The following is a 22,625-nucleotide window of genomic DNA, read 5'->3' on the forward strand; positions in this document are numbered from 1 at the left end:
TATATATTTATTTATATATATATATATTTATTTATATATATATATATTTATTTATAAATAGCAGCAAATAATTAGTTATACAAGTCCTAGTTATCAACACTATTCAAAAAAAAAAAAAAAAAAGTTATCAACATAGCAATATTAATAATTTCTAAAGAAAAAAAAAATAGAAGTTTATAAGTACAAAGATTCTCCTTAGAGCAAATTAAAATCCAAAAGTTTAATTTATACATCTTGAAAGTTGTAACTTTCCTATCCTATTGTATAAACCATATGTTATGTAATATACTTACAAAAAAGGGTTTTTCACAGCTAACTCTACAACTGAATTAAGATCATCCCAATTATGCTCATAATAAGCAAAATACTGCAAATCATTCCCATCATTTGTTAGAACATGATCCAACATGCTCGGCCGTGTTGTACATGAAGGATTATGAGCCATATGATTCAGTTGTTGCTGATGATCTGCTTGAAAATGTGCGTTTTTTTCATCACCTGTAGTAATATTTTGAGTTCCTATGCAACCATTGTTAGCATTATTACTATTATTAGTCTCTTCGTTGGGGACGAAAAGATTAGTATAGCCATTGTTAGGTGTTGAGGATTGCTGAGTTGCAAAGCTAATGTAACATTCTTGATTAGTGTTAGAATCAATGCTGCTTGTTTTTGAGCTTGAGTTTATAGCATTTTTTTTGTTAGATAATTCCCTCCAATCAGGTATGTGCCTTTTGTTTCGTTTGAATATTCTACAAAGTGTCCATATCTCCTGCAATAATAATAAAAACCCGACATCAAAAACAATATTCGATCTCATGTCTAAATTAAATTAATCAATAATAATAATAACCTAACTAATTGACACGTGAGTTTACTTCTGGGTGTAAAGAAAAACCAAACTGTTACTTCAATGTACAACTAATATAAATAAATGTACAACTAATATAAATACTTCTTACTTAGTAGCTCATATAAGTTTAGATAGTATCATAGCTTAGATAAGTCCAAATAATTTAAATAATAAGAAACAGAATATCAAGTGAATGAAACATCCACATATGATCGTAAGTGAAATGACTGAAATCAGACATAAAATTTGTAAATCATTGCATAACTCTATCATGCATTCCTAATTTATTGTCAATTTAGAAGATTTACGAAGTATTAAATAAAGTTAAATCGTTCTTCCTAATTAAAAGCTCATGCGTTACCCCATCCCTTTATAAAAATCTCTCATCCGTTCAAGAAACAAAAGATAAAAAATTTAAATTATTAATGTATGAAAAACTAAAAGTTATTCCCTCTGTTTCATAATGTTAGTCTCATATAGAATCAATCATATAAAATAAGAAAAGAAATATATTTGGAATCTAACATTAAAGTAAAACATACTTCATAATTAGTTTACCTTATTTAACTTTTTTGATATTTTATTAGGAAAGCACAAGTCATAATTGCATAAGTTAAGGTAAAAATTTCCTTACTTAGGGCCTGTTCACATTTACTTAATTTCAGTTCAGTTCAGTTCAACTCCAATCAGTTCAGTTCAGTTCCAATCAGTTTAGTTCAGTTCAGTTCAGCTCTTAATTTCCCTCTCACATAAAATATTCATTTCACCTCAATTCAGATCAGTTCAGTTCCAATCAGTTCAGTTCAGTTCAGCTCAATTCAGTAAATATGAACAGGCCCTTAGAGTCATATCATCAATCTATAACTAATTAATTCTAAAAAAATTAAGTTATAAATGAAATATGTTCAATATGGGTAGATCTTTTTTAAACGCCCAAAATAGTATGTGGGACTAAAATTATGAAACGGAAGGAGTACCTTTTTCAAAAAAAAAACTTTAGCCCCGTCCAAAAAAAAAAAAAAAAAAGAAAAAAAAAAAGAAAAAAAAAACTTTGGCACCTTAGAACTTATACTTCCTCTATTCTTTTGATATTGCTTTATAGGGAAAGGGTAAAGTTTTAATCTATTTATTTATTTATTAAATTATATGCAGTGTGAGATAGAAGAAATGTTTATTTTTCTAAAATGGGTATGGTGCAATATTTAAAAAACTTTCTTGAAAACTAGTAATAAAATTTTCCTATAAAAAACTAACTTATCATTTTGATGTTTAAAAACTAAATTAGTTTATATTTCCTTACTTGGAAACCAAAAAGATACAAACTAGCCTCCTTTTCTCTTTTCTTTCTACCTTCTTCTAGTGTTTTAGTTTCTAGAAGTAGTCTAATTTCTTCAAAAATTAGATTATTTTCAACTCTTTTCTTTTGTTCAATTCAATTATTTTATTTGTTCTATCTATGAAAGTCTTCTTCCCAGGCCAATTTTCTAGATTTTGATTTTAGTTATGGATTAGATATTTATTTTAATAGGGTTTTAATAATTGGAAAGGTAGTCTGGATTCAAAAGAGTTTAGAATTATCAACTCTATAGTCAGAACATCAGTGCAGAATGTGAGGATTTTAACTTGAAAAGATGTAAAGAAATCGAAAATCAATGCTCGTGTCAAGTTTAAAGCGGTGGAGCGAGTATGAGATGTGCTTAAAAAAAGGTATGATTTGGATTGTAAAAGTTATGTTTTTTTACTTTAAATATGTGGTTTGTTGATCTATATTATTGTGTATTGTGTTGCAAGATGCCATAGGGATAATTATTAATGAAACGGTTTTCCCCTGTAACAAAAATCCTAATTTTATTTATGAATGGAGAAAACTAAACATTGGAATTTATGTTCTACACTGATGTACTCTTTACAAACTTTCTCTTTCTAAATGATAGACCGTCGGAGGGGCCTTTCGAGAACACCCCCGAGGTAGTTGACTTTCTTTGTTTTGTAGGTTCTGTTTGTTTGACCAGACAGCAAGCAGGCTCCTCACTCACAAATCTCGAATTTCTTTTGCAGAAACAGTCTCGTTTTGTGGGAGTTTATGGATCTTTGATTTTGTAGATGACTTATGTGTGAGTGTTCTTTGTTATTGGAGTTTTGGTATAATATCAAGTTATACGAGGATAAATTTAGGTCAAAAAATTACCATAAGAACTCTCTTCCTCTCAAAACTCAAAAGCGGCGATGAATACGCACTCTAAAATATTTATTTACTTTTATGCTTTCATTAATGTTTAGTTATCTTGAACATTTATACCTCCTAAATATAGTTGTTTATATATTTTCCCTTATTGTTAATTTTACTAAATTTGTGATTTAAAAGCCAAACCAAAAAGACCTTCTAGATATGGCTAGCTATGACGCGCATCGCGCGCGTTAACTTCCCTAGTAAAATGAAAATTGGTAATTTTCAACATAACTCATATTAGATTGAAAAAGTCAAATATAATTTTACTTCTATTTCATATTATTTGCAATTATTAACTGCCATTTTTTTTTTTTTTTTTTTTTTTTTTTTTTTTTTTTTTTTTTTTTAAAAAAAAAGAAAAAATATTAAAAGAGGGTCTCTTTATCCCCCATGCATGCATGCCCGTTAATACTAGTCCCGCCAATTAACATAATATTGACTATCATGCATGTATGATTTATCTAAATAATAATTAAAGGAATTACTTGTATCAAAATTGATCACTATATGCAATTATCAAAATTGATCTCTATATGCAATTAACTCACTACATACTCTATCAAATAAGTGCAAACACATAACATACATATACTTACAGCTTCTAGGGCAGTGTCCTTAGGGTTGGCTAAGTTAGCCTCATCTTGTTGTAGTAGATCGTTTGGAAGACGAAACTCATGCATCATCCAATCGGTTTTTGAGCCTTTTCCAGCACTTCCGCGATAGTAAACTAGTGACTTCTTGAGGCCAATGCACTGGGGGCCTTCCCCTCCGTTGGAGTAGATCGGCCTGTCGATCCCGGTAGCTTTCCAAAATCCAGACCCGGTTACTCTATTAGGTCTAATGCTGTTCCTGTACTTTCTTCCCCTTTTGCAATAAAAATACCACTCTTTATCTCCTATGCTGCTACTTGCTTCTGCAATTCACGTTCATAAAATCTTAATTTAAACATAGATTATGAACATAAACAAAAAGGAACTAACGAACCATATAATTACACAAACAAAAAGAGCAACTAACGAACCATATACAAGGAACAATATATCTAAGGAAAGGAACATACAATGAACATTATCCGTTACAATGGTCGTTTGAAATATGACTAACATTTTAGAATTTATTTTACATTATATTATGGACACAATTAGTCTTCTAATATCTGCAATGCAAATATAATTTTTGATTATTTTAATGCAACATAAAATAAATAGTTTTCTAGAAAGTATAAAGTTTAAATAATAATTACATAAATGAAACTAAAAATTTGATAAATAAAAAAATTATTGTTGAATAATACTATTTTATACTAAAAATAAAGTAATAATATAACTTATTACTTGGAGAAATTAAAAATGTGTCAATCATGACTCACAAAATCATTAAAATATTTTGATAGTCATATTTCAATTGACCAATATAAAATTTTCACAAGGAAATGAGCTTTATTTCCCAGGTACATTTTATGTAGCTTCAAGAAAGTATATACGAAGTATGTTTTAAGTATAGATAGATCCATAAGCCATTTACTTCATTATAAATCATATACTTTAACAAAATTATACATGACTATATATTTCTTTATCGATAAATCATCAAATATAGTCAAAGTGGATTATATAATATAAATATTAAAAGTCAAATATTGCATATAAAAAACCCAAACTTTTCAATAAAACGGATGTTCAGTAAATTACTGAACATCCGTTATAAAGTGACAATAAAATGTGCAAAAGTTACACTAAAAACGCACAAAAGTTACCCTGACATATATAAGAGTTATTTATGCTTCATTGATAAATTTGACAAAAGTGACACTAAATTTGACAAAAGTAACACTAAATCTGACAAAAGTGTACCCGATGTACAGTAAATTATTGAAAACCGGGTTAAAGTTTTTCTATAAAAAAAATATTAAAGATATAAACTTAGACATAAAATGTCCACATAAATAATGAAGAAATAAGAGGACCGACGGATAAACCTTATCAGTTGCTACACTTGTGAGTTGTGATGTTTAACAGTTTATTTAATTAACTTCAAGATGGATCCCAATTGAGATTCTCTTATAGGATTCAAAAATTAACCCTAATTGGGTATTTATATGATAATATTTTTCAAAGATTATTAGTGTCGATCAATAGGTCATTAATAGTGATTATTTAAATAATACTATATGATTTGACATGGTCAAAGTTGACAACATACTAACACTTGATGGTCAAATAGGGTGATCTTACTGATCTAATCTTTGTCTTTGTACTCTATATTGGCAGCAAACTTTTGTTAATAGTATTGTATATCTTTCCCCAAGTATTTTCTGTTTTGCATTTGGAAAAATTGGAAGTATAACTGTTGTGAAGATCCGAGTTATATTTGATTCCCTACGAAAATTTGTTAAATACAAATTTGGGCCACATCCAGGAGCGGATCTGGGTTAGGACGAGTAAGGGCTCGGCCCTCTTAAGCATATTTGAGTTGTTGATTATAAGTAATATAATGTCTAAAAATTACAAATAATTATTGTGGTATTGTGGTTAAGTATTGTTATTTTTGTGCAAAAGGTTGAGGGATCAAATCTTGGTTCTCCTTAACAATAGGAGGAGTGATCTCTTAGCCTTATACTCCCTCCGTCCCCCATTGATAGTCACTTTTGGTAGAAAATCACGGGAATTAATAAATATAAATAAGAAGTAAAAAAAGTACATTAAAAATTAAAGTTAAATTACATTGGGTATGGAAAAAAGTAGAGAGAGAAAGTAATTAAAGTACATGGGAAAGTAAAATTTACATGGAAAAATTAAATTTGCACAATTATTTTTGCAAATGGGAGAGAATTTTGGTGAAAAAATAACATTAATGGTACTTGAAAAAAGCAAATGTGACTAACATTTTGGGTCACCAAAAATGGCAAAAGTGACTATCAATGGGGGACGAAAGGAGTAGTTTTTAACTCTCTTGATCTTATATTCTCAATTTGGGACACTAGCATATGTTATTTGAAAGTTTATACCTCAACACTTCCCCCTCACATGTAAGGTCCCCTTAAATTTCATCTTATGTGATGTTTAATGGGATAAAGCACCTTTTTTTACTCCCCTTCACATGGATCCACTCAATTTGACCCAGTATACGCAGGGCTAGGGCGACTCATTCTATTCTCTCTGAGGTCAGGTAGGTAAAGCGTCTAGCTTAGGGGAGCGCGTCGAATCGCTGATTCACAATTTCACTCCTCTTCAGATAGGTGCAACAACGTAAAAAAAAAAATCAACACTACGCTCTACAAAATGAATTTAAGTAAAAAAATATGAATATTTAGTAAAAAAATATGAACATGAAAAAAATGAACATTTAATAATAAAAAATGAACACGTAAAAAAAAATGAACATTTAATACTTATAATGCATATGTTTAATAATCATATTATTTTTTATTTCTTCAAATTTTTATAAAAATGATTAAATGCATTATATTCATTATAATAAATTTTATGTTCATATATAATTTCAAATATTCATAATGTAAATATGTAGTGTTATTCATTAAATATATTAATTAAATCTGTTTATGCATATATATGTTGTCTTAAATGTTTATGTTCATATTTTTTAACGTATATGTTCACCTTTTAAATGCTTATATTCACTTTAAGAAAACCAATGCTTACATTCATATTTTGAAATGTTATGTTCACTTTCTGAAATGCATAAGTTCACATTTTTTATGCCTATATTCATTTTCTGAAAAGCTAATGTTTACATTTAAGAGAACCTATGTATATGTTCATATTTTGCATTATTATGTTTATTGATAAAAAAAAAATGCAGAAAATCAGATAAAATTCAATTCATTAGAATTAAGAAAATCATATTCTACCTCCGTTAACATTTAGTTATTGCAACTTTGGAATATTTTATATCTCTCAAATAATACCCCAAAGTTGCAACTAAATGTTAACGGAGGTAGTATAACCTAATCAATCGAAGTTGATCACAAAGTCACCACATAAGAAATTGAAAATCACACATTTGTATGCCTATGTTCACTTTCGGAAAGCTAATGTTCATATTCTTTATGCATATGTTCACTTTCTGAAAAGCTAATATTAATATTATGCTGTTGTTACACCTATTTCTAGGTGCATAAGTGTGCACCTAAGAATATGCCCATTATCCAAAGCCATAAAAGGTTTCAAATTATGGGCCTGACTCTAATGCTATATTAAAGGACCAACTCAACAAAAACAGAAAACTAAAAACTAGAAACGATGTCAAACAAGCCCTAATTAACTTACTGATCTACTAAATACATGTGAAAATTAATGAAATAATTATAACTATTATTATATATTAAAATGAAGTATGTTACTCCGTTTAACAAGTAGTGTGAAAAATGGAATGAAGAATTTTCTGTGTTTTTTTTTTTTTTTTTTTTTTTTTTTTCATAATTTAACTTTTTTATCTTTATGAATTTTTTCGAAGTTGCATTATTATAAATTCATAATGAAAAATCCATAGATCGATTTCATGTATATTACTCCATACGTGCAACTAGTGACAAAGATTACCATGCACTGTACTAAAGAACACGTATATGTTCCTATAATAATTTTTTAAAAAGGATTAAAAATTAATATTATAAATTTTATCTGTAAATGGTTCTCTTGTTTATATCACATGATCAGAGGTACGATCGTGTGTATTTGAATATCAGAATATCTTATACCACTATGATTAGAGGTAAGGTCGTGTATATTTAAATTTCACAATAATTTTACAGTTAAATTATTTATTAAAATGAAAGTAAAGAAACTTATAATTCAAATATATATTCAGTAAGAGTGTAGTAATGCATACTTGCAAGATCCCAAGGGTCATGCTTGTAGATATCAACCTGCTTAAAGATCTCAATACTAAGGGGACGTCGCTTCTCAACCTTCCTCTTCAAGTAAAACGACACCAGCTCTTCGTCGGTCGGATGAAACCGGAACCCCGGAAGCGGTCCTTCATGATCGTCGACGACACCTCCTTCGACGACGACTATATCTTTGCTGCTACTACTCATTGTTTCCTGCTGCATATCATCCTGAATACTGCAACTCTTCATGCTCTTAACCTCCATAATACTAAATAATATTATACTTATATAATAGCTAGCAACGAACTTGTTAGTATTTATTTTCCTTTTGTTGTATGAAATATATACTTGTTGTAATACTTGATATTTGAGAAAATAATATAAAGGATGGAAGTAGTATTATTAAGTGGTGGTGAAAACGGCTGAGTCAAGTCATGAGGATTGACTTGTTGGGTCATGAGTTGAGGAGGGGCCATACATTTTAGAAACTTTCTTTCTTTTCTTTGCTTCTGACCGTATCATTTTGAAATTTCTTCCTTGAGACAAAAAATCCAAGTTTTTTGCCTTTTATCCTTATGATGTATGCAACATCTAGAATCAATTTTTAGAATTTATAAATAATCCTGATGTATGTGTGTACCTCATTTTGACTTTTCTTTTGTTAAATCTCTACTACTTTCCCGTTTTTATTTACTTGCAACACATTAATTTTTCGGCATGCACTTAAAGGAAAATATTAGACTAGATAAACAGAGTAAAGTAATTAATCGACAAAAAATATCACCACCGATAAGAAGAAAGTGATAAGTTGCTACGCCTTAAATTTTATACCTTAATTTGTCTGTTTACCTAAGCTAATAGTCTAATAATCACTTTTTCGCATAGCGTGCCTAAGTATATTATTATTTCTATAGTGATTTTTTATTTAGGGATATATATAGTTACTAGATTAGACTTACTATACCTAATTAGAATTTTCTTCCATTATACAAACAATAATAACCCTTATATATTAGTGCAAATTCAAGGTTTATCAGATCACAGTTTAAATTGTAAAGGCAAGTGCATTTTTTGTTTTAAACATAGACAAGTGTAATTTGATGTTATCCTGCATTTAAAATGACCTAGTAACAAGCAGTACAATTATGTCATCCTAATTTATTCAACATGTAAGAAATGTTTTGAAGATTGGGAGAGTGAAGGATAGCTCAAGTGGTCAGAGCTCCCTCTCGGTTCCAAGAGATCATAGGATCGATTCTCTCCCCTGCCCTTGTGACTCTCTAAACACCAACAAAAAAAAAATGTTTTGAAGATTGGACCGTATTTCCTCATGCATGAGTTAATGCAACATTCATATATTTTAATGTTGATTTGTACTTCTTAAAAATGATTTCCAAAAATTGATTTTCAATCTTGATCATTACAGGGAATTGTTTTTAATTAAACAGAGAACAAGACCTTAGTATCGGGATCTTATGGAGAGAGAAAACATAAAATTTTAATAATTTTTATTTCGTGTCAAAAAAAATGTCTCATTTGTAGTTTGCATACTCTTTTTAATTAAAATGGTGAATAAAAATAAGATAGTGGAGTTTGGTTAATATATAAAATACAAGAGGTTGAGATTCAATTAATTAAAAGTGAAATAAAAAAATAAATAATGAAAAAATTAAAGTAAATGAGACTTTTACTTGGATACAAGATTTTTGACAAAAATTAGAATGTATATCTCTATACTTAGAAATCAATCAAATCATTAGCGCTAAATAATGTTTCACTTCACTTTTGATTTTTCTACACCCTTTTAAAATAAAACCTTTTCTTTTGGGTCGTGCAATGTTTTGAAATCCATTGTAACCCACTTGTGAGTGTCTCATATCGGAGAAAGAAGAGAGATGGTTTCACTTTATAAGGTGGATGAGTTATTCGGTTTATTCCTAGTATTTGACAATTGGTTTTAGTATGGAAGTTCCTTAGCCTTATTTGTGGACCAAACCTTCCTCCTCCGAAGCCCCATTTCACATTGTCTCAAAATTTAGTGAGAAAGTCCCAGTTAATCAATTTGATAAACAATTTTTTTTTATCAAATGACAAAATGGAAAATAAAACAGCACAAATGCCCAATCATCATGGCATTTTCGTAAATATATCAACAACAGTGGGACCCACATATAATTAAAAGTTATTTCTTTATTTACAATTTTGCCATTTGATGAACGAATTTTGTTTATCATATTGATAAACTTGTATTTTCTCAAATTTCGCACAATGTATAGGCTAATGAAAATTGAATTGAATTTAAAATATACCACTCTATAAGTGTTTATATTTTCTTTAGGGTCTTGTTAGATTCGTCTCATCGTATATTATTGATATCAAGTTTTTTTTATAAAATTTACACGTATACAAATGAAGTTGTATATGTTTTAAAAAGCGTTAAAAACCATAAAAAGTCAAATGAGACAACAAATTAAAATAGGGATGGAGGGAGTACAATACAAATGTTAGATGAAAAATAAATTTTGTCCAATAAGTCATAGTTTATATATTCAAACATGATAGTATCAAAGGTTTATATTTTTGTTAATTGACGTTTACAATATAAGCCACACACACCCCCCCCCCCCCAAAAAAAAAGTTGTTCAATGACAAATTTAATTTAGATTGATGCATTTATTAAGAAAAGACATATAGGTAAGACAAATAATGAGAGATTGAGGCCTAGAACTACGAGAGCATATCATGATGAAGATATTATTTGAATAGATTATCTCTATTATATAAGTGAAGAGGGAAGAGAGCAGTGAAAAATTGGTGTCCCAATTATGGCCTACCTAAAACACTCCTCTTTATTTTATTTTATAACAAAATTTAAAACAATCAGTAAAAAAAAACAAATTTATAAACGACATTAACAAAATTAGAGAATTCTAACTATATCAACGATTGATCGGTTGGCTTAAGATTAAAAGAATTTAAATAATATTGTCATAATCTCTTAAATTTGTGAAAGTCACTAGGATAAAAAGATAATTATTTGAATATTCCATCACTATTATCAATTTTAAACGTAAAAACAAATATAAACTTATAATTATATAATTAGATTAACTTTTAATTTGTTGGATTTTTTTTATTAATTTTTGTATGTTAATTATACAAGGTAGTGCTGTCAAATTTCAAACCGAAACCGTTTAACTGCCCGAAACGAACCGGCCCAAATGAGAACCGAATCGATTAAAAACCGTATTTTTGAAACCGAAAACCGACCCGAACCGTATGTGAATGAACCCGAAAGCGAAGCGATCCGAATAATGTTACACCGTATAAGAACCGAACCCGTTAATGAACCGAACCAGTTCTAAACCGAACTTAAATCAAATTGAACCGAAAAAGAACCGAACTGTTTCTAACCCGAAACCGCTTTCAACCAGAAACCGTTTAAATCGGGATAAAAACCGTTTACACCGAACCGTTTACAACCCGCAACCCATTTGCACCGAACTGTATATAAACCGAACCGTTTATAAATCGAACCGCTTGCAAACCGAATCGTTTAGGAACCGGATTTCTTATAAATGAATCGGCTACAAACTGCTTAAAGAGAATATTAAAATCAAGTAAAAAGGCGTTTTAAATGAAATTTAACTATGCACACATGTTTACTACTGATCGAGCATTAAAGAACTGAACTAGTTATAAAGTGAACCGAAAAAGAACCAAACTAGTTATAAACTAAACCGAAAAAGAACTGAACCAGTTATAAACTGAACCGAAAAAGAACCGAACTAGTTATAAACTGAACTGAAAAAGAACCGAACTGTTTCTAACCCGAAACCGTTCCCAACCCAAAACTGTTTGAACCTGAATAAAAACCGTTTATACCGAACCGTTAACAAACCGCAACCCGTCTGCACCGAACCGTTTACAACCCAAACTGTTTACAACCCGAACCAAATTAAAACCGTTCAAGAATAAACCGAAACCGAATCGAACCGATAAATATTTAAATCGAACTGAAACCGACCTGCGAAAACACTTAAACTGATTTCAAACCGACCCGATTTAGTACCGAACCGATTTCAAACCGAACCCGAACTGTCAAACCGTTTTGACAGTGCTGATACAAGGTAATAATTTAGAAACGGAAATCAAACTATCTAATTTTAAAAGGATCTTGCCAACAACGCCCCCGAGGCGTTGGATAAGCATTTAAATGTCATCTAAAGTGGTTTTAATTTGGGAAATCATGACAAAAGTACTCGTCGATCGGTGTAATTAATGTTAATTTTAATTGAATCTTTCTACTTTTAAATAACCTATCCAACGCCCCTGGGGTGTTCGTTAGCTTTTGCCATTTTACAATACCAAAATTTGAATTTCCATCATTTTATTTCAAAACAAAATTTAATAATGGTTTGAAAAATCTGTATATAACTATATACCTATACTAAAGTGGAGTTATTTGGAGAGAATTTTCCCTTCTAAATTCTACTTTTTTTTTTTAAATAAAATATAATTTTTATCACAGATTCATTAATTAGCCTAAAACTTCATAATTATGTATTTAATCATATAATAATTAATATTTAAAGCTAAATTTTTAGCCAGGTCACGAAACAACGACACTAGGCATTATAATTTTTCGCCAAGTGTCGCACCACGTAGGCGACAAATTAGCTTGAATACGACACCTATGATGTTAGTCACCTATTGTTTTGGGGGTTTTTGTCCCTTGAGAGAGTTACAGCTCATCAACTGGATCCACGAAGCCGCCTGTGCCTCCAAAACAACGAAACTCCGAATGTTCGGAGGTTCGCCTCTGAAAATTAAGTTAGTATCGGTTCAGAGTAAAAGGGTGCATAAAATAATGTATCTTCTCGGATTCCGAGATCAAGTGTATGTGTGTTTCTTGAGAGTGATAGGTAATGGAATGATTGGAACATGCCCCCATAAATGAGGGTATCTCCCTATTTATAGGGTCCTAGAAAGGTGTGCCCTGTCCTAGTAGGGTTTGATGATCTAGGATTTAAGGCAGCGCTGTTTTGCGGCTACCTCAGGATTTGGGCCTTGAAGGCTGCCATTCCCAGAGGTCATATCTACGTGACATGTGTCGGCATTTGGGAGGTCCATTTATACTTCTCTTCCAGTGACACATGGCGCGTTCTAATTGGGCCAGCTGGCGGGGTAGTAATACCCAAATCATTTGCCCCTCACAGGGGTGATGTGGCGTGTCACGGGGCGCCTGTGACAAGTGTCGTTCAGGTATTGGTTCGAACTTTTTACCGTTTACCTTGAGTAAAAATGAAGGTTTTACCCTAAACATTTCACCCTTTCTATATATAGGGGTTGACCCCTCCTTATTTTTCACGCTTACAAAAACTTTTGGGAGAGAATCTTGAATCTTTGACTTTTAAGAACTTGTCCTTTTATGGAAAAACATCTGCCACTCAAGACCTTTCCGCCTGTTCAGCAGTCAACCAGGACCTGTTCAGCGGCTCTTCGTACCTTCAATCGTAAGGTAACTGTCTGTTTCCCTTCTTTTTATTTACTTTTTACTTTTCTTTTGAAAATGTTTTCCCAAACGCACATGGCACGACCTAGTTAAGCAATCAGCCGGTCACCGGGGATGGCTGAATCTAGAACTAGGAGTGCCGAATGCTCTTACTTGGACTCCCCTTTGCGAACTTCTTCGAATCTGACCATCTCTGTGTCCATGCAGGACACAATGGCCAGAACAAAGCAAACTAGTAGGAGCATGGAGGAAGAGGCTCCTTTCACTCATGACCTCTTTCAAGTTGAAGAAAGAGAAGAAAGCTTCAATGGTAAGGGAGCACCAAAGATAGACTTGAAACCTCTACCTTTTGGCTTAAGGTATGCATATCCTGACTCCAATGAGTCTTTCCCCGTAATTATCAATTCTAATCTAGCGGAGGAGCAAACCTCCCTCTTGATTAATGTTTTGAGAAAGCACAAGAAGACTTTGAGTTATACCATTGATGACATCAAAGATTTAAGTCCATCCTTATGCATGCACAAAATCAATCTAGAGGGAGACGCTAAACCCGTTAGACAAAGGCAAAGGAAGCTTAATCCTTCCATGCAAGAGGTTGTCTGGAAGGAAGTGGTTAAGCTTCTTGATGCGGGAATTATTTACCCAATTGTTCAAAGTGATTGGGTATCTCCCGTACAAGTTGTACAGAAAAAGGGTGGCATGACGGTAGTGAAAAATGATGATGATCAACTAATTCCTACTAGGCTTGTTATCGGTTGGCGCATGTGTATTGACTATCGCCAACTCAACACAAGTACATGTAAAGATCATTTTCCATTGTCGTTCATTGATCAAATGTTGGAAAGGCTTAAAAAGCACTCCTTCTATTGTTTCCTTGACGGTTACTCGGGATTTTTCCAAATCCCGATCGACCCCAAGGATCAAGAGAAGACGACTTTCACATGTCCCTACGGCACATATGCGTATCGTAGGATGCCTTTCGGGCTTTGTAATGCCTCGGCAATGTTCCAACGTTGCATGATGTCAGTCTTTGGTGATATGATCGAGGATAAGATAGAAGTCTTTATGGATTATTAAACCTCTCACATCCCTCTTGCAACAAGACAAAGATTTTATGTTTGATGATGCTTGCAAGGAGTCATTTTGTAGGTTGATAGAAGCACTTCGCACCGCCCCTATTGTCCAAGGACCGGATTGGTCTTTACCATTTGAACTCATGTGTGATGCAAGCGATGAAGCCATAATATCAATTCTTGGTCAACGAAAGGACGGGAAACTTCATGTCATACACTACTTGTCTACAACTCTTAATGATGCTCAACGGAACTACACAACTATTGAGAAGGAGTTCCCAACGGTTATCCACTCATTTGAGAAGTTTAGATTCTACCTCATTGGTTCTAAGACAACTGTGTATACCGACCACTCGGCTCTCAAATACTTGATAAGCAAGAAGGAAGCTAAACCAAGATTTTTGAGATGGGTTTTAGTTCTTCAAGATTTTGAATATGAAATGAGAGACAAGAAGGGGGCCGAAAATGTGGTGGCGGATCACCTTTCAAGATTAGGTGGTGCAAGGTTTCAAGATGATGGTTTGCCAATAGAGGATGCCCTAAGAGATGGTGTGTTATATGCCCTTGAGGTGAAAACGGAGCCGTGGTATGCGGACATAGTGAATTATTTTGCTTGTAGTGCCATACCTCTGGACTTCACTTCACAACAACGTCGAAGAGTCAAGCATGAGGCCAAGAGATACATTTGGAACGACCGTATTTTGTTGAAGAGAGGGGTCGATGGTTTGTTGAGAAGATACGTCCCCAACAACGAGATTCAAGGTGTTCTCCATATTGCCACTCTTCTCCTTGTGGTGGGCATATGAGTGCTCAAAAGACCGCCTCCAAGGTCTTGCAATCTATGCTCTTTTGGCCTTCTCTATTCAAGGATTCTTGGAAATTTGTCAAAACTTGTGATAGGTGTTAAAGGATGGGGAATGTTTCTCTAAAGGACAAAATGCCTCAAAACCCCATCCTTGAGCTTGAGATTTTTTTATGTGTGGGCTATAGATTTCATGGGCCCTTTTATTTCTTCACATGGAAACAAGTATATTTTGGTTGTCGTTAATTATGTCTCTAATTGGGCGGAAGCCGTGACTTCCCCCACGAACGATTCCAAAGTGGTTGTTAATCTTTTCAAAAAGGTGATTTTTCCGAGGTTTAGTGTCTCGAGGGCTATAATAAGTGATGGGGGTTCACATTTCAAGCATCACACGTTTGCCAGACTTCTTAATAAGTATGGTGTATGTCATAAGCGAGGGCTCGCTTACCACCCTCAAACGAGTGGTCAAGTAGAGATCACCAATAGGGAGCTTAAAGTGATTTTGGAGAAGACGGTAGCTAGAATAAGGAAAGATTGGTCATAAAAGCTCATTGACTCCTTATGGGCATATAGGACCTCTTTCAAGACTCCAATAGGGATTACTCCCTATAAGCTTGTTTATGGTAAGAATTGCCATTTACCCGTAGAGATGGGGCATCGAACTCATTGGGCTATCAAGCAAATCAACTTCGACCTCCATAGTGCGGGTAAGAAAAGATTTCTTGAGCTCCATGAGTTAGAAGAGTTGAGAATGAATGCATATGATAGTGCCAGCATGTACAAGGCAAGGACCAAAGCTTGGCACGATGCTCAAATTGTCAAAAAGGAATTTGTTGAAGGCCAAAAGGTCCTCCTCTATAACTCTCGTTTGAAGCTCTTCCCGGGCAAGCTTAGATCGCGATGGAGTGGTCCATTCGTCATCACAATTAGTGTTTCCCTATGATGCTTTCGAGATCTCTAATGATGAGTACCCCCCATTCAAAGTTAATGGTCACTGTCTCAAACCTTACTATGAAGGACATTCCATTGATAAACCAGCCACTTATTCACTTCTTGATGTACATCATCTGTTTGATCCTCCTTGATTGAGCTCAAGCAGCGTCGAGCTAACGACGTTAAACAAAAGCGCTTCTTGGGAGGCAACCCGAGTCCTTAACTCTTTTCATTCTTTTTTTTTTTGGTTCTTTTTTGTCGATTTTAAAGTTTGTGTCTTATGTTATTTGGGTTTTATTTGTAGGTACTTGAATCCTTGGCTACTATGTGTGTGGTTTAGGATTTGAGGCCTTAGGGTCATGATTTGACAAGCCAAGATTGAGTTTAGAACAATGAAGTAAAAAAAATTGAAGTCTCAAGCTTTAAGAGAAGCCCGCGCCCAAGGAGAGCCCTCTCTAGAGGCCCGCGGGCGTGGCTTAAAGAGGAGAGGGTACGGCTGGGAGCTTTCAGATCCCCTTCATATTTTGGTAGATTCCCAACCACGCCCTAGGAGAAGGCGCGGGGAAAAACCCACGGGCGCGACTTTTCCTAGACTTGCGGGCGCGGCAGTCGAGGTCTCCTGACGTTATTTCAGCTTTTTCTTCCCCGATTTTGACCCTCACCTCTCATTTTCTATCATCTTCCTCACACACTCTCTCTCTCTAAAAACCCCCCAATACTCAAACCCTAACTCCATAACACCTCAATTCTCATCAATTTCTCACTCAAATTCCTTCAAATCTTCACCAAACTCCTTCAAAATCATCACCTTCACCATTTTTCACTCAATTTGGTCCGAATTTCGTGCGGAACTCCATTGAAGGTGCTTGAAGCTTGTTCTTAAAATTTGGTTCTTTGGGCTAGTTAGGGTTAATTTTGACTCTCATAGTTAATATAATATTCTCCTTTCTAGTTTTTATTGGATTTTTGAGCATATTTCTGAAGTTTTACATGGTTGTTTTTGTGATTTTTCATTGGTGATTTTGTTGCTTGATTTGGTGATTATTGTTGGTTTTTCTTGATTAACTCTTGATTATTTGTTGTTTGTGAGTTGATATTTAGATTCTCTTGCGGATATTTGTGGTATATTTGTGTTGTTTGGTGTTTGAAGATAATTTGGATATTGGAAGTTTGTGCTGTAGTGGATTGTTGGGTGAATTTGGATTAGTGTTATTGATTGTTTGAAAGGTGAAAATGGTGCTTGGAATGAGTTCAAAGAAGAGAAAGAGTGGAAAGGAACCACACGCTTCATCCTCACAACCCTCTCAAAATGTTGAACAACCACCACTACCTCCCTTCCTCCAATGTAATTCACCAGCAAATATCACAAAACCAAATTTACCGCCCTCCAATCACGAAAAATATTCCCCTCCGAAAATTATCATCAACACACAACCACAAAGCCGGGCATTGATGAAGATTGTTGGTTCTTCTTCAACAATCCACGGCTAAACTCCTTTGTAACTGTAGACACCTAAAAATGTCTCCCCAAAACCAAACCCGATGATGAGCAACCTTTCACCGCCATTATTGGTCGGGTTGAGTATGTAATCTTTGGAGTGCTTAAATCCATGTTTCTACCCAATACATTTCATAAACCAATCCAATTCATAGCCCATTTTCCCAAACCATAACTTATTTTCCTCATTTCGTGCCTTTAAACCCCAAATAATTCATTTCGTGTCCATTAAAATCATTCATTTCGTGTCCTTTTTATAAAAACGTTTATATCAGTTTATTTTGGTCCATAATATGGGTCCAATTGTTAAATATTTGTATAGGGCTTTAAAAGAGCTTTCCAACGATATATTATAAGCTCAAATCTGAGTTATAACGAATAAGTTATGGCCAAAATATTAAACTGAGTTTAAATCGAGCCTAAGCCCACCTTACCTACGACCCAATGATCATGTAGAGGGTCCAAAGGATTTAATCCCACTCCTAATATAATTAGGATTAATTGGAAGCTTCTATAAGCTTCTAAAAGATCTTAATTATCCTTTTTGAAAAGATAAGATTAAAGAGTTTGAAATAGAATAAACTCCTCTAGTAATTTAATTCGAATTGAAAGACGTTCAAAGATTGACAGATATTATTTTTGTTCCTCACTGTTTTTATCTGATTCTTATATGGTTGGATATTTCTTGAAATTATCTTTCCAATGATATATTATAATATTAATTCCGAGCTATAACGAAAAAGATATAAAAGAAATACGAAACTCTATCCAAAACTGACACCGTCCCACTATTTCGGATATATCTTTTATTCTACAAAATATTTTAATCTGATTCTAATTGGGTTAGAAAGTAGACTTCAAGAGCTTTCCAAAGATATCTTATTAATCTTATTCCAATTAATGGATCAAAAGATATGATAAAAACAAAAACCGCAAAAACTGCTGTCTATCGCAAGAGTTTTATCCGATTTGAATTCTTATCTTCTCTTGATTCGACCCCTCTTTTTTCCCTATAAATAGAGGTCATATCTCCCCTTTTTCAATCATCAACAAGCTTGATCACCAAATCATTCTCTCTTTCTTTCTTCTACACTAAAAATTATTCTCTCTCCCTACACCAAAAATATTCTCTTGCTCTAGCCTAAATTCTAGCCACCCTATTCTCTTATAATACATCCCTTAAGCACTCTAAGGAGTCCATACAATACCCGAAGTTCTATACTTAAACCAAGGCGTGAAAGGTAGAATTAACTGAGGGTTTGGACCAAATCAACTCTTCTTTTATTTAATTTAATTTCAATTTGATTTATTTTTATTGAAGTTACTAACAGTTTATTCATGATGTAGCAATTTCAAGAAATCGCGGAAAGTGAGTAATTAATCACTTAATTACTCTTATTATTATTTCTTATTGCTAATATCATGATGAGGATTATTATTTGATTTGACTAACGCTATTATTGTTAGATTGCTTCCAATATTAATGTTTGTTCTATTATTATTATGATCACCATATTGCATGTTTAAAGGGAATATGTAATTGAATATAACGCTTAATAAGATTTTTTGGACGACCGGTTTAGGTTCCTTTTTAATCTTGTTATTTAATAAAGTGATCACTAATATATTAGAATTATATGTTGCATTAATATTCAACCAATTTAGCATTATAATAGTTTGGAGCAAATTGAATATTTTATTTGTATGCCTTTGAGATCACAGGAATACTTTTCATAATAAGAATCGAGTAGAGGCCAATACGGGCGAATGTGACTCCATGACTCACTTCGTACCATCATCCCCGATCCTCCTTTCGTGGTTCCGAACCATATGGAGTTAGTAATCTCATGGATTATGAATGGGGTGTAACCTTCACGGGTCAATCATTGTTGCCTTTCGTTGTCCCTTAATCGTGGTTGCCTTAAATGATCCGTGAACGGTTTACAAGTTCCTTAAAAACTTGTTGGCGGCTCCCTACTATCCTTGTCCCTAATCGTGTCCCTAATCGTTATGTCAATTCCCACTTCCTATGAGTGCCAAGCATATTCACAACATGCTTTTAACGTAGGCGCACTTCGAGCGACGCCTACAGTAACAAAAGCCTATAACACATAGCGTGAGCCTACTTTGGAGTTTTTATCCTCTTTTGAAACACATGCCACCGAAAACAACAACATTTTCGTCTCATTCCAACTCTTTAACAAAAAGGAAACCATGTCCTTTCGACAATTCAACACATACCTTGACCTTCACCCCGATGCCAACATTATCCTCCCCGAGTATGAGCAAACGATGGTGGAAGAAAATATCCCGAATGAAAAGCTTCGATGCTAAGTGGTCGGTGGCTAGTGAAATCATGCACCCGGCCCTTAGACTACTCCATCGTATTCTTGGGTACATGGTCTTCAACAAACAAGATTTGGGGAAGATAACATTGGAAAAGATCCGCAATCTATGGCTTGCCTCAGGGCTAGAATACGGGCATAAAGTAAATCTGGGTTACCCCTTCACCCAATGCATAGAGGCTATTGTCTCGGGAACAAAGACGAGGGAGATTCATTGTGGAGCTATGGTTACTCGGTTGGCGGATAAATTGGGTCATGAAGAGATGTTACGCTCTTACACCATAGTGGGGAAAGGCGAAGAAAGTGATATTTGTTTCAATGAGAAGCAACTCAAGACAATGCGATTCATCAAAGGAAGTACGTTTGACGGGTTTTGGAGCCTACTATCGCTCGCAAACACCATTGTTTCCTCCCTAAGCCGGAATACACTTCCCATACTATAGAGGGATCTACTCACCCTTGGTGGGTGAGAAAGGACTCGGGTGTTCTTCCTCATGGCGGGATGGAGGTGGATTTGGACGAAGTGAATGAATTGGATGAGGAGATTCCCATTGAAGTAAAGGAAGAGAATGAGATGGAGGAGGAGCCTCCTTTTCAACAACAACAACAAAAAGCAAGAAGAAGAAGACAACAACAACAACAACAACAACAGCAGCAACAACAACAACAACAATCCGATTTTCAATGAGAGATGGCGAGGCTGAGAACACAAATGGAGAGCATGCAACTTAGCATGCAAGGTATGTTCGCCTCTCCCCAACATAATGTCTTTCAAACTAACGCCCTTTATGTAGGAGAATATAGGTACTAATTGCGGAATTAACATGAATCATATTCATATAGAACCAAACCAAGGATCTCATGCATAACACATAAAGAAGTAAGAATTATACCTTTAAAGCGTGATTTCACTAGTGATCGAGCAAGAACGAGGGAGACAAAGAACCCCACGTGTGATTCCTCTACTAAGTCCACGAGCACGGATTAAACCTCCACTAATGCTAGTTAGTTGTGACCGAATACTTCAATTAACCTTCTACGGAGATTAGAGTCACGAGCACACCACAACACCACCCACGTGCCACCTAGGGAGGAGGGTTGTACAGTCAAGGGAGGAGAGAGAGAGGGTCGAATGGAGAGAGAGAGAATTAAGGTTTGGGATTTCTTGGTTGCTTGTCTGACAATTCACAGTGTGTCAATTGTTGTGTCATGCAACCCTAGGCATGGTTTATATTTATAGATCATATCTAGAAATAAAACCATGTCATGTCCAAATCCTAATTAGACTCTACTAACTATCCAAGCCCAAATTAACATAGTGTGTCATATACTCATGAGGCCCAATAATGAGCCTCTTACTTATTTAACCCAATACTCTTGTGTGTGACCTTGTAGGATCCATTCTATAAGGCTTTGGGCCATTTAACAAGCCCAAAGACCAAATGTCACATCTAGCACTAAACATTGGCGACCTTATAGAATGAACTAATTATCTCCATAACTGTGATCCATGATATATCTAGTAATTGCATTTATCGAAGACATAACTCCTTCAATCTCCCACTTGTCTGAGACAAGTGCACAATATTCAAATTCCTTAAGTCAATGTGTGTCGATTTAATAATATGATTGCATCTCATGTCGTGATCATATTAATCTATAAATCTTTTCTTGAAATCTGAGTTAGAATTTTAAACAAATGGTTAATATGTAATCCATTTGAGCATGGCCATGCATTTTCTGAATTCTTCCTCTTCAAGGGGCCAGGACACATTCCTAATTAATAGGTAGACTCTATCCAATCTTGTGGCAACCAAAGCTCCCAATCAACTCATGAAGTAATCGGGAAACATCCTTTATAATCTCCAGGTACGGGAAGACGTTTGAATGTACCACAGTTAAATCAATCATTGAATTGAATCAATGTTCCACTCATGTCAAAGGAATCCACTAATATATCCGGAAGTTTTATACTTGAACTTCAAAGTAGGTCTATAGTTCGATCATGCATATCCATGTGATTGACCGAGCATCATCATTATGCTCCTATAGCCCATGAAACTGCGCTATCCAACCAATCTTACATGCTAGTCCAATTTAAGAAATCATTTATGTCCAGTTTAATGATTTCGAACTAGGAGCTTAAATAATATATGAATTTAGTTCACTTGTGGGGTTTCATTCAAAAGGTCATTAACCAAGTGATCCCATCAATTCATAATTATTTAATATTGAAAACCACAATTAAATAAGAGAAATAATAGAATTTCTGATTAAACATAATTCAGCAAATGAATGTATTACATATGTAACTTATTTTTCTCAAAAACAAATAACAACTTCTAATTACATCATTCGCCTCAATCCAGTTTCATTAGCATGTTTCTCATGCTTTTGAAGTGGAAGGGGTTTAGTAAGCGGATCAGCTATATTCTCATCCGTATGAACTTTGCACATCTTGACATCTCCTATGTCAACGATCTCTCGAATGAGGTAATACTTCCTCTCTACATGTTTGGATTTGAAG

At 33.9% G+C, this 22,625-nt stretch overlaps 1 pseudogene across 1 annotated transcript; it reads right to left on the bottom strand.

Annotated features, from left to right (window-relative positions):
• Positions 1-100: 100 nt before the first annotated feature.
• LOC145594109 (transcription factor JUNGBRUNNEN 1 pseudogene) lies at positions 101-8,196 on the bottom strand (annotated as a pseudogene). Its single transcript, XR_014102820.1, has 3 exons — positions 7,932-8,196; positions 3,677-3,993; positions 101-769 (listed from the first exon to the last, which is right to left on the bottom strand). The product of XR_014102820.1 is annotated as a transcription factor JUNGBRUNNEN 1 pseudogene (transcript).
• Positions 8,197-22,625: the final 14,429 nt, after the last annotated feature.

This window comes from Chenopodium album, chromosome 19 (assembly GCF_948465745.1).
Source record: "Chenopodium album chromosome 19, dcCheAlbu1.1, whole genome shotgun sequence".
NCBI lineage: Eukaryota > Viridiplantae > Streptophyta > Magnoliopsida > Caryophyllales > Amaranthaceae > Chenopodium > Chenopodium album.